The sequence below is a fragment of the Vidua chalybeata genome, chromosome 6 (genome assembly GCF_026979565.1).
Source record: "Vidua chalybeata isolate OUT-0048 chromosome 6, bVidCha1 merged haplotype, whole genome shotgun sequence".
Lineage (NCBI taxonomy): Eukaryota > Metazoa > Chordata > Aves > Passeriformes > Viduidae > Vidua > Vidua chalybeata.
Window position 1 is genome coordinate 22,422,019 of NC_071535.1, and position 14,164 is coordinate 22,436,182.

The 14,164-nt window shown below is 42.0% G+C and overlaps 1 protein-coding gene across 7 annotated transcripts in view; it reads right to left on the reverse strand.

The window, feature by feature from the left end:
* ESRRB (estrogen related receptor beta) overlaps positions 1–14,164 on the reverse strand; it is a 159,491-nt gene that overhangs the window by 48,666 nt on the left and 96,661 nt on the right. The window contains exon 1 of one of the 7 annotated variants that reach the window (XM_053944530.1): positions 5,435–5,518. The exons of the other annotated variants lie outside the window; for them this stretch is intronic. The gene's annotated coding sequence lies outside the window, so the exon portion shown is untranslated. Of the gene's footprint in view, positions 1–5,434; positions 5,519–14,164 lie in introns of those variants that run through there. 7 annotated transcript variants of the gene reach the window in all.

Sequence of the window (14,164 nt, forward strand, 5' to 3'; positions counted from 1 at the left end):
AAACTTACATTACATGCAATGCAATTAATGCAATGCACTACATGTAAATGGGATGTGCACATTATGGGCAACAGATTCTGTGTCTTTTGTGAGCCACACAAGAGAGCTTTGCAATCCACAGTGGATTGACGAACAATGTAGGTCAGCTTCTCAAACACTGGCTGCAACTCCAAGCCAAATTTTGTCAGGTGTATTTTTTTACATACAGAAGACAGAAATAATTAACGTTTTCCAAGTGTCAGGCTAGATGTGACAGCTGCAATAACAGCCAGTGTAATCTTAGGTCACTTATGCAAAGAGTTAATGTCATAGAGCTGAGCCACACCTGTTGGTCGACTTGTGTTTACCATGGACAGCTCACAGACACACTCCCATTCTTGGGTGTTCTGAGAACACCCACCAAAGTGCTAGGGAGGAAAGGGATCAGCACCCACACTAGTTTCTCACGCTCTTCTACTCCATATGGACTTCAAATGAGAGAGCCATCATTTACAGACTATCTATACTGACAGCTTTTCTCCAGTCCAAGAATAATGGGATCTGTCAATGTGCCACTTTACTCCTGTACAGTGCATAACTGTGGGCAACTCAGTTACATCAGGAATCTTTTTTGGGCTTATTCTATCATACAGGAACATATTCTATTCCCAGGACAAACTTAATTTCTCTCTGAGCATAAGCAAGAGCTTGGGTAGTACCAGCACGATGGGCACAATCATAAATATAAACACAGCAGTGCATGCACTTTACAGATTTTTTTGTTTCAATCACAGTATTTTGCATTGCTGTAAAGGACAAGAGTCAGGACTCACCTCAATTTAACTATTTTTCTTTGGAGTGCAGATCTGATTTCTAAGAGTTTTGCCGTGTTTCCTAGTGATGACTCCCTTTGGCTTGCATGGGTTATCCTCCTATTATGTGGAGTGTAGCAAACCCCAGACAGACAGTTTTCAAAGCATTTGTCCATAATATGCCCCCCCGCCCCATCATTACTACATACTTGTCTTTGGACAAGCTAGTGCTCACATTCTGGCTATTGCACAAATAGTACTTGCTTGTCTAATGCTCAGTAGATATTTTATCCCTTTGACCCATTGCATAACCAGAGCCCAGTTACATATCAGTAGATCTTCTCTAGTCCAAGTTAGCTCATGCTGAAAAAAGCTGCCACAGCAAAATGTCTGGAGGCTGCTTAATAAATAAAAAAGGCTCTCGTGGGCAGAAGGCATTATGGATTTCCCACTAGCCTTCATCCCTCTCCTCATTACTGTAATTTCTCTTCACCCTTACGACAACAGTCTTTTTAGTAAATGGTAAAAAGTATTACGCAGATGAAGTGACAATTAATCTGGAGGTGTGACACATATTATCAGGCCACTCTCTTATTAACACACTGCCTTTTGAAGGTATCTTGCCCTCTGGTGTACTAAATGGCACTTTCTCCAGAAGTGCTTTAGCACTTGAGCTAATGCCTCTTGCTTATACTTACTGCTGATATCACAGCAAAACAAGGACAGGGTTGACTTGCTGTTCACTATTTATCCAAGTTCTACCACCACCCTTTCCCCCCAGTGTTATCATTCTGTGTTTCACGTTTCCACTTACCCCAATATTTCTACATTCACAGCAGTTCAACGATTTTGCCTGCACACAGCAAAGCTGCAACTCGATCCCTGTTGAAATGCTCAGCTAGACCTTCATTTCTTCTTGAGTGTCTTTCCTTATACTCTGCCTATCTAGAGCACTTATAATCTGTATCTCTCTAAGCACCTTCAGTGTCCTTCAGACACTTGTGAATGAGATCCATACACAGGAGGCTCAGTAGAGCATATTTCAAACACTTATACATCAGAATTTTGCTTCCACCTTCTCAGATGAGCAAGGAAAGGAGAACTTCTAGCACTGCCATTCATATCACACCTACTTTTGCATTGCAGCCTGATCCAACATCTCATTTCTCAGAGACCCTTGACTCAGTATCCTCTCAGCATTTCTGAGAGAAAACTGCCACCAGTACAAATTTGTCAGCCTGCACTTCCTCACTTTTCAAGATATTAATTGAAGACATCCCCCTTCAACCTTGCCTACAATTCATGGTGAACAGTGGCATGAAAAAAGAGAGACCCAGAGGTATTGCTTAGTTTTGCTAAGTGTTTGAGGAAGGAGTTAGGATGGAAGATACATATCAAAGACATCACCCTAGAAACAAATATGCAAAGAGACTTAGTAATTGACATTTCTTTAGGAATACTAGCTTACTGAAAAGGAGGACTTTGGGTTCATCAAGATGAAATATGAACTTGAATGTTATTCAACCTGGATGCACTTAGTAGAAATTCTCTGGGTTTGAGCTGGTAATACTTTTTGGGAAGGTTTCTGTTTCTTACGCTTCAAACAACACAGCTGTAGTGGGATTCTGCCTCTTTCTCCCACCCTGGCCAAGACAGTCCAGACAGATTAGATGGGCTTTGCCTAGATTCCACCTGTAGCTCTGAGAGAAATCTATTACTAAGTGCCTCATCATCAGAACATTGCTCAAAACCTGACAGATCTTGAAAAACTAACTGAAATTAGTTCCACATAAATTACAGCATGGGAAATAACAAAGGGAAATTAGTACTTTTTAATTTGATTTTTCTTTTAACCCTGACTCTCCAGAAAGGATTTCTAAGATGATACAGTGGCAAAGCAAGGCGACTGTGAGTAACTTTAGACCAGGCTCCTTTTCTGCTAACGAATACCACAGGTGTAAGAAGAATAGGTCACATATGGAAACAGTGATTTCCTTCTGCACACCTTACACTGCTGTAACATACAGGATTATCCTTAGCTACCTATTTAGAATAACCTCATGGTTCAGTTTTGCTGAGTCTCTAAACTCCCACCTTTGGTAAGTATTTAGCAGATCTCTTAGCACACTACATATATTAAGTAGGCAGCTGTATCTGACCCAAATTCCAGCTTCTAACACCTGTAACTTATTGTAAATCCATTTCATTCATCCATCTTGCTGGCTGTCCCCATTTCCTTTGACTGACAAAGCAGCTTCCCATCCATTCCAGTCCGACTCTACCTGAGGCCTCACGTTCTTACTTGCCTGAACCAAGAGATGAGATCAACAAACTGCTCACTAGACAGAAAATGTATAGTAGAATAAACACATTGTTTTCCCCAATACTCTGCAAAACTTGCAAGCTTCTTAACCTCAGTTTCTCTTTCTCATCCATTCTTTAACATCCCCGCTAATGGCTAAGCAGAAGCTAACACACAAACAGAGCAAAGCAGACAGACAGGCAGTCAGACACCAGCAAAGAAGCTATACAGCTGCTTCTACACTTTCATATAGTATCTTTCTGAGATAGCTTTAAATGTTACATAGCTTCATTCTGGAGGGTATCTGTGTATGCATAAATTTATTATGCAAATACACACAATTCCCTTCTCTCACATCTCTCCTCACCATGTGCATGCACCGAGATACCGTTCCAGTAGCTTTGCTATAGGAGCCAAACTATGACTTCATACTTCTGATCATCACTGTGAGTGGTCAGACCTTTATAGCAAACATAATGCAGTAAAGCATAAACAAGCCATCAAAAACCACTGCCTAACTAAGCCATATCATCTGCAGTCTGCACCTTGAGGCACACTCTGTCTATCAGAACATGGAAGGAAGAAGACCTCACATAGTTTTACACGTCTGCAATCTGTCCTAGCCCATATTTAAACTTGTTCTCTCTCCAGAGGTCAGGAAACCTTTGCTGATGCAACTAGGAGGGGGCCCGCCCTCTTCCAAGTAGGGACCCAAAAAGAAGCAAATTTCAGCAACTGACGGCCTGGTGTGACCCAACTGAAACCAGCCCACCCTGACGGCATGTCCTCCCCGCTGTGCTTGTTCCCTTTGCCCTTGGAATGCTATCACTTGTTATCACGCTGACTTCTCCAGATGGGGCATTTTGGCTATTGATCTGATAAATAAACAGCCTGCTCGCTCGATCAAAATGTTATTTTGCATTTCAATTACTGTTCGCTAATGCAACCTTCATCCCGCCAAGAGTGCTGCTGGCAATGACACTCGACCTGGCACAGGCGTTTGCAAGCAAATTCGGCAGCACCCGCTGCAAGCACCTAACGGGATTACCAACCTCCATTAGATGCATAGAGAGAGAAGATGATGAACAGACAGTAGTGGGCTGAAGGGGAACAGACACACAGAACAGAAGGTGTGAGCAACCTGGCCAAGGGGTAGAGTGAGGCAACATGACAGCTTTACCAGGTATTTTGACAGTGAGAGATCTTGAAAGCTAAAGATTTTCCCTCCAGTGAACAACCCCAGCAGCTCATAGCAGATAGACTGAGCTCTCTGTGTGGGAGCCATGCAAGAGTTCAGAGCAATGGGAAATAGAAATCAATGTCTGGTGACCAGCCAGCAGTGAGCACTGCAACCCATCAGGGCAAACAGGGTCAATTCTAAAGCAACTTCTGAAGCCTAGCTCCCCCAGGGTTCAGTAGGCCCTAGAGATACATACAGCATTCTGTATCTAAACTTGCAGGGAGGAAACCCTCTTAATCCTTGCTGGGTTTTTCTGGGAAATATGACTGCCTCTTGAGAGTCTGGTGGTGATACAGGAAAAAAGGGGCATCCAGATGTGCTGCTAAAATCTCTGGTAGGTGTTGATCTCTATTAATTCAGCACTTTGTATACATCAGGGAATCCTGTTCCAAATCTACAGACTGGTTTCACTCAAACCCTGTCTACAATAAGAAACACAACCCAAACACTAAGTCAGTGAGCAGCCACCAGCAGTAAGATCAGGCATGACCACGTGATTATGAGACAGCTTCTAGTCCCAAATTCTTCTGGCCACGTGACATACTTCACCAGGTGGCTGGTTTTGCACCAGACTCCTGCATGATGCAGAAGGTACCTTATCCCTCTTTCTTTTTCCTAACTAAACTCCTAAAGGAAATGTAACAAAGTAACACAATCATTTACTATTGCATGCAAATAGTGGTCAGGGCTTTCACCACCCCATGCACAGATTGTCTGGATCTTACTCCCAGCTGACAAAATAATGTAACTCAAGTAAACGCATTTCTCTCAATTTCCAGAAAGCCTTTGTTGAAGATCTTTTGCCAAGCCTGGACAAATTTCTCCCATTTATAAACAGACAGGATTCAGACTGAAACTGCCAGTCATCCAGGAGTTAAAAATAAACAAACCCCTGTAACACCCTGAGATTATATAAACAAAATGCTAAGTATAACACATTGAATGAGATCAATGTGATGCATAAAGACAGGATCTATAACTCCACACACTCACACTTCATCTGCTCTGTGTGCCCAGCCTTCCAGTTCCCTCTGCCCTTGGCAAACTAAGTCAGTGTCCCACACCCATCTTTCTCTAACCAGTCTACACTGTAGACCTTACCCTCCCAGGTCTGCCTCTGTGCCCAGCCTTTCTCTGTGCCCACTCTTAGGAGCAGAGTTTTGGGAATCATTCTACATGTCGATCAGCACTAGGTAACCATGCCCCAAACATAGCCCAGGGACCCACACACGTTGTGACTCCTAGTCACTGGCTCTGTGCTTATGACGTGGGGCAGTGAAGTACTCAGCCCTTAAAATGCAGCCAAAATGTCTCAAAGTCTAATTCCAACCTCAACTATAATCTTCTTATAAACTTCAGCAACTCACTGCAGCTCTCCAGAACACTGCCTCCCCCAGCTGACATGGTCCTGAAGGACCTACCCCTCAGGAACACCTTGAGAGTCAAACAGTCATTCTATGATTGAAAGAATGGAGCATGCAGATGAGTGTCATAACCAGAACGACAGACAGATAAATTCTATGCTCACATGACGTCCTCTGCTCCAGGTTATCAGCAGAATTTGAACCTCTTTCTGCAGCACCACAGCTCTCCAGTTTGCCTGTATTAAGCAGTGTGAGTAGCTAGTGTTTTCCTGCATGCAAGCTAGCCAGAGGAAGAAAACACTGGCTTTGCAAATCTGTTTCTATAATACACACCAATTCTGACCTCCTCCTACACCTCATCATACTTTAAGCCCAGACCCCGGTGACCCAGTCTACACAATAACCTAATCTCTAATACTGCCTAATCCTATCTCCATCTCCCCACATGCTATTTCACTCACCAGCTGCCTCCTGATCACACCTCCATGCAACCCATTTTTCTAGTCTCCTTTGCAATTATACTTCAAGTTTTTAATCAAAAATCCATTTTTTTTCTTAAAAATGTTGTTCTGTTTCATTGCAGAACTAAGTCAATTTTGGCAATGTTTTTACTGTAGAATTTTCAAAACAACTCCAAAAAAATTAGGTGTTTAACTTTGCTTTGCTCCTAGCACTTTGTTTAGCCTGTCATGTGTTTTTTCATGTTGTTTGATGAACTAATCACACACTGTTTAAGGAACATAATGAAACAAAATATTGTAACTTTCTTTGAAATAAATTTTATTGGAATTTCTACTTTGCCTAGAAGTTTAGGTTGCAGTCAGATTTGTGATGAAATAACATTGTAAAACAACAAATATTCTTGAACCAAGATTCCAACGTCCATGCAGCTCCACTCCCTGTGTTTTCCACACAGCCCTGCTTGTGCTTCACTCAGTAAGTCTCTTTTCTCTACTCATATGCATCCAGAAATATCTATGTTCTAATGTACGCAGAAATGTTTTGACACTTCATGCTATCTTCTTTAGCTAGGCAAAAGAGAGAGACTGAGACTGGGAAACAAACTGCATCTAAATCATCTGAAAAGGTGGAATTCTACATAAAAGTTCTGGAAATTCAAGAGTACCACAAAATCTGTGCCATCAACTCATATAAAATCGTTATCCTGTATAACTCAGAGATTAGCCATGAGTCAAGGAGCGTCCTGCAGCCAAAAATCCCTCCCTGATTTGAAAGCTGAGTGCTGTTGGAGAAACAGAGTTCCACTTTTCCATCTGGTGCCATTTAAGCTTTACCCCATTCCTTCTGCATCACAATGAAATCCCTGCTGGCATGTGATCAGAAACTCTGAAACCCTGGCTGCCTATCAGTTTACAAAAATTGACCTGGACATTCTATCCACTTTGATGAGAGCCTGAATGAAACTTCTTTCTCATTCACTTCTGGTAAGAAGTGCTACTTCTTAGCATCTCTGTGACCCACAAAAATGCTTTCTTTTACAGCTCGCTGAGGAAAAAATGTTGGAATTGAGTATCTTACCTGACACCTAAACATTACCAAGAATTTTCTAGCTACAGGGGAAATAAATCAGAAGTAGTTGTTACAGTATCCTGGTTCTTCATTTAAGCCTTGATCCAACTCCTATTGAAATCAAATTGTAATTTCTATTGATCTGAACATGAACTGGACCTCAGGATCTGAAAAGCCACCTGAATGTCCAACAGTGCAGCTATCCCATGACCTTTCCTGCATTTCTGGAGAATTGGTTTCTAGTGTTTAACTACTCCTTCTCCAAACACACTTTTATTTCAAATGTTCCTGGGAAGGAAAGGAAGGCAAACTTTTCCCAATAGAGGACTTTCTCAGGAATTCCCACTTACACTAATAAACACCCTTCTCCTGCCAGTCACACTGCACAGATTGATAGCCCTACCCACACAATGCAAATCACAGGGTACAGTACATCCATTCATACATCTCCATCTCCAGGTGACATTCATTGGCCTGAGCATCTCTTGGAAGTCATGTGCTGCCAGTTCTAACAGGCTTCTCTGCTCCAATCAGTTCACTTCAGAGAGGAAATTCAACAACGACAGGCTTCTTTAAAACATCTAATATGAATTTGTTTATTTCCTTGGATTCATCCTAAGCAGATAAATAAAAACTCTAAATGCCTCTGACAATTTTCCTGCTTGCAAAGAGGAGGCAAATTCTGTTCATGTTAAAGCAATCTTCTCACTCCCCACTTTTCCAACCTGGAAATAGCATTATTCTCAAACCAGAATGAATTTAAGGAACCCAAGTTAGTCTTCCCTTTTTTTGTGCATAATTTAGCTGAGGTGTTTAAGTTCTTGACAAATCTGCAAACACTTTAAAGTTCCTCTGCTCCTGCAGAACTGCTGGATAGGGTTTCAGGCCACAAGTTGTTGAGAGAGTGCCTTGTAATATGCTCCTTCCAAATAAAAAAAAAAAAAAAAATAAACTGTCAAATTTGGTACAGCAAAAACCTCACTCAACTACAAGGTGAGCTCCCTCCAAAGATACTTACGGCCTGAAACCCTCCTGGAGGCATACACAACCTGTTGGATAAGGGACCAGATCTTAAGTAGGAAGCACATCTCCTGAAAACCTATAGTCTTTGATCAGTTTGGAAGACTAAAACAAAAATAGGAGTTGTTTTGCCCAGCTTCAACAGTGAACAGGGAAAAATAAGGGTTTAGCAAAAGCACTGGCTTGCAAACCAGAGCCATTATTAAGGGCCTGTAGTCTTCCACCAATCCAGATAAATTAATTTTGGTCACACCTAGTTAAAAAACAGCACAAAGGCATGTTTTAAAATGCCACTTTGCATTACAATCCCTTGCTTCACATTATGCCTGGGGATGCCTGAGCTAAAGTATCAGTAAAAAAGGAAGAGGAGTTATGGATTCTGGTGTATCCCGTCAGAGCAGTGTTTATTCTAATCAATCAACTGAAAAAATTGTAGCTGAGAGTAATTATTAATAATCAAGTAAAATTGGATTATTTCTCTGCACTGCAGTGTCATCTGGATGGGAAGGCTGGTATAGAAGTAAAGTTCATCAGTGCAAGCTACTGAAATAAAATTGCTGACCTCAGCAGTTCATCAAAGAAGGCGGAAAAAGGAATCTCAACTATGCATATGGTAGACTATCTATAGAGCACAAAGACTAGCTAAAATAATTACTTGAAGGTGGCTCAACGGCTGAGCTCAGGCATTGAATCAATCCAGCTGTATATCCAAGTAAGAGTAGCAAGACCTAGTGCCAAAATCTTCCATTTCTGAGGTATCTGGTTTTGTGATTCCTCATTCCTGAAAGCACAGTCAGCTCCCTCTCAAAAAATGCACTTCTTGAGAGGAAGGGTCTCAAACTGTCTCTGGATATGTTGTGTCCTCTGTGTAGCTGTGGTTGAGGCTGATTTTATACTCAAGGAATGCAACTGAAAAATGTATCATAAAGGACCTCTCTACTGAACATTTTGCAATATACTGAAGTCAGGAGATCTGCTGTTACTCTGCCTTAACATGCCATTGTACAGAGAGGGTCACAAACACAAATACTGAATTGTAAATGCAAAACATGCAGTTTTACTGCAAAACCAATGGCTCAGTCAACTTCACTCACAAACACATAGGTGCAATTATATTAGTCATTTGTGTCCAGGAGTGCCTTGCCTATGCAATCAAATGGGTATCTTGTAAATACTTTGCAAACACAAATTAAGAGCCTCCACTGAAAAAAAAAAGGCAGACATGATAACAATGGCCAGACTGGGTATAACTCAGTAAAGATTCCTTGTAAAAAATTGAATTGTACCAGTTTAAAAATTTAAGGCAGCAACTCCTAGAACACTATACTCCTGGCAACAAGAAATAGTACCCAGCTGCAGGGGCAATACAATACTGCTACTGAAGGAGGCAGAACTTGGAGATTTCTGACATCTGTGTGTGCAAGACTTCAGCCATAAAACTGAATTAACACAGCAAGCATTTTGTGTTTAACAGCTTACTAATTACATTTTTAAATTAAATATTTACTCCTATGCTTGAGTATTGCACCCAACAGAATCTAAGATTAGTTGCTCCTCCATTTATATTAAAAATTTCTTAAATTAAAATAATTCTTTATTTTAAAAGGGTCATGGAGAATCTGGAGAGTTTCTTCCCCTCCCTGTCCCCCCTCCAACTGGTTGCTCCACAACCCCCACTATATATCATACAGGAATATGGGATCTGAAGAATGAAGGTTAGATATAAAACTGTAAATGAATGTACATATCTACTCCACCTAGTCTAACAGTCCCCAGGGCTGGCTTTTACATATCATTTGGAGCAAAAAGCTGCCTTCACTGTCCCACTGCAAAGACCAGTTGGATCAGTCCTGAAAAGTTTTGATAGTGTGTATCATCTGCCAGAGCAAAAGCATACTATTTCTTCTGCAATGTTAGCGTCTGCTTTAAGCAGCAGCCCACAGAGCAGGATGAAGAAATTAGAAGAGGAAAAGACAATTCTATATAAAAAGCTTGTCAAGTTCTGTTTGCATGTGAAGAAGGGGCTAAGCCTGTTTTGAGGTTCACTTTGTTCTCCATGGTTTGTGCATCAATCAAACAATCTTCTCTCTTTCCTCTTTTTTTTTTTTTTTTTTCCCTGGGACCCACTGCAGGAATATCATGCCCAGGATCTTGTTTAAATCCACGACTCCTCTCTGTCAAGCCAATTCTTCCAATCCTCCTCCCAAGGCCCCCCTCAAGACACCCCCTCCTTCTCTCCCCGAAAAGGGGCCTTCTGAGCTCGTTTTGCTAATGTATTCTCAAACCAAATTAGGGGCTCTGACTCTCGGTGAAGTTCGTGAGTTAGTTGCCGCGATGCACTGAATTAAAGATACCATCTCGGACTCAAATCAGATTAGAGCCCACACACACACATGCAAAAGCCCACTTTCTAATCAATTTTATAAAGGGCCTTCAGCAGAGATACACTAATGGTATTGAGCTAAGATCTTTAAACTAAGTCTGCAAGAAGTCTGCGGAGATAAAACACACACTGTATTAAAGAGAAAGCTCTCCACTGTGCCCTTCCCACCAAGAACCCTGTGCACATTGGAAGAGCACCTCAAAATACAAAATAGCTCTCCTGAACCTGAGATGTTCTCTCACATCCTCCTCTCCTCTTCCTACTTCAGACCTTTAAATTCCTTCTTTCATTCACTTCCTGTCAAATGGCTGCAGAAGGTCCCTGCATGGAGGGCAGAGGAGACAGGGGAGCTACACAGCCATGAAACATGTTAAGAATTAGACATAATGAGAGCACATGAACCTTTTAGGCCTGCCACATGAATCTGTAAGAAGTAGGCAAGGTGAAAAATTAGCTGACCAGCTTCAAGGAGAGCTCCTACTTCAACACAGGTGCCCTGCAGTTACACACAAGATGCTGGGCACTGACCTGGTGCTGGGCACATACAACTGAGATGCCACAAGAGCCACGTCCTGAGAAAGATGTGACTAAATGTATGCCAAAGGACTCCTTTCAGAGAGCAGCTGCTCTACATGCCCAGCATCTTCACATCCTTCTGTCCTCATCTCTCTGTTTAGCAGTGGAAGTTCTCATCTATGGCAGCAGGTTTCCTTCTCTGAAACCAACATTCTGACATGAAAATTAACGTTGCGTAAGGTGGCCCACAGAAGGTGACGATGAAAGGGAGACAGAAGGGTTTATTAAAGAAGCTGCAACTAAATATTTAATAGACCAGCTATTGCTCAGTCACCACTAACCAGAGAATAAGGCTATCACTGAATACTCTGGTTATGCCAGGTTTTCTGTGTCAGATCATGGAATAATCTTCTGCTTTGTTTTAATATTTCCAGTAAAAATATCTCAAAACATTTGAAAAAATTAGAAATCCAAGTCTCAGACCCCAATATTAGACTTTACTTGCTTTCTAGGATGCCATTTCTAACAAAAGGGCAAGAGGATGCTTCCTAAGGCAACAGGAAGTGTGTATTTAAGCAAAAGATTATTTTCACTCAGAACTGACAACAACACAAAGACATAGTTTTGCTTCAGCACAGCTAGGAAAAAATCACTGCAAAAACTGAGATTCACCAGCTTTCTCTAAGCAAAGTAAAGGGACCTCAGCAAGAGAACTGTGACAGATAGGGGTCTGACTGCTCTGCACAGAAGCCTTGCTGAGAAAAGTTTTTCAGAGCTCAGAGGGGCTTCCTTGAGACAGCTTCAGGACTCACACCACTGTGGAGTTCTACAATGATCATGTGCTGAGGATGACGCCAGTTTTCAATGCCATTAACCTTTCCAGCCTAATGAAATGGGTCTATTGGCTGCAGTGGCAGCAAGGAGCCCCTTGACTCTGGCAGGCTCCTCAGGACAGGTTATCGAGGTTGCAGAGTGTTACTGCTCCACTTCTATTTGCAGGCTGCAGCTAATTGATGCCAGACCTGAAAGGAGTAGGCAATGCCAGCCCCAGTGTTGTACTCCAACATCATATTGATCCTTGGGAGCAGGGACTTGGGGCTGTGCCCATTGATCTGCTGTGTCACAGGCAGCGTTCTTCCAGGAACATACCCTGGGCAGCAGAAGCACACAACTGGGAGAAAGAGGAAAGTTCCTCAGATGGAAAAGCATATAGACCACTCTAGGGCTGATACTACCCCTGTGACTTAGAAAGAACCAGATCTGGGATGGAGCCTGAAGCTTTTGTGCTGTTTTTTTCTCCAGCTGGGAAAAGACAGGCATAACAACCCTCCCAAGAGTGGGAGTACTCTAAGGGCTGATATTTAGGAGTCCCTTCCTTCCCTTCTAGCTGTTGAACTTTGACTAGTGGTGAGGGCAGAAAAGGGGTGGGATGCAAATCTGGTATTATGGGATATGGCCACAAGCACACACAGCAAGTGGAGCGAGGGAGGGAGAAATGGGTACCTTTGAGTCCTGCATCAAGCCATCCTGACAACACAGCCCATGGATATTTCAGTCTGGGAGTTCCAGAGAACTACAAATCAGACCCACATTCACATGTGACTTTAAGAGTATCTGTTGAGATTTACCCTGCAGTGCTCAGTCCACCATACTTCATTAATTTCAAACCTGCCACAGGGGTGTCACCAAACTTAAGCACCCAACATATTAGAATCTAAATTATACCCTTAAAATTGTTAAAATGGCATTAAACACAGAAAATAATGCACATTAAAAAAGTAATTTTTGTCTTCTGTGTTTGTTTCATGCTCTTAAACTTTGATACCAAACGTCCTTCTAATGCTGAGGGAAAAAAATTTGCATTAAGAAACAAAACAGTAATTATTTTCACACACCTTCCTCACTGTCTTTTACAAATTGCTGCTATATTTTTTTTCAAATACCCAGTGTATGTTTTCAGTGTGAAAAGTATACAGGAAGGATATATTCAGGACTTGGCTTCATGTCTTACATGAAACTCTAGTTCCATTTTGTACACTCACTCATTGGAAAATAAAGAAAGGAAAGAAGAGCTGCCAAGCAGCTGGCCTTAGGAGCTTTGAGATGCGTTGTCCATGTGCACCTTACCCAGGGAGTTTTTCTCTGTGTGTAGACCTCATGGAACAGCACAAACCTACCACAGTACCTCAATATTCAAAGGCAGAGGAACAGTGCAGGAGACAGAACACACATACAGAAATACATTTTGAAAAAAATTAATTATTGTTAACATCTTTAACAATGTAGGGCTACACATATTCTGTGTGACATCCAATAATATCTACTTCACCTGGAGGTCACTCTGGAGCCTACTATTACACAAGATGACAATCTTTGGATAGGAATCAACGATTTCTTTGGAACTTTTGACGACAGGAAAGACAAGCTGAGGAAACCTAGACTTCTGCACAAGAAGGGACAACAAGAATTCTTATATCTGATAAGTTCAGTGATGTCTCAGTTCTTAAAGAGCAATTTCCTCCCCTGTCATTACAGAAACAGTTTGTCACATTTTCGCTCCAGTGAATATTTCAGGACAGCTAGAACTGAATCCAACACGTGGAAAAGGATCTCCTACAATCCCAAACAAGCATCATACTCTCATTGCTGCACTTCAGGGTCAGTGACGTGTGGTCCCATTTTCCTGGGAAATTGAGGGTAGGCTGCTGAATAGCACCCTGTCACAAAAAGGTAAGTGCTGCCGAGGCAGCAGTCTCCAGACAGGTGAAGATGCAATGTTAGTGTTTGAATCACAGCCATTAGGTGGGGAAGGAAGGAACTGGGAAGTAGCATTTCTGTTGTGGAGATCATTATGCCTTGCTTGGGTCTGAACAGACCCAAACTATGATTGCAGGGCAAACAGATGGTGAACAGAGACTTGTTGTAGCCTCACAGTACAGAGATTTCCAGTGCCAGCCATCCACGGGCCGCCTCCTCTGGTGCTGGCACCAAGGAAAGTTTCCTTATTAGAACTTCCTT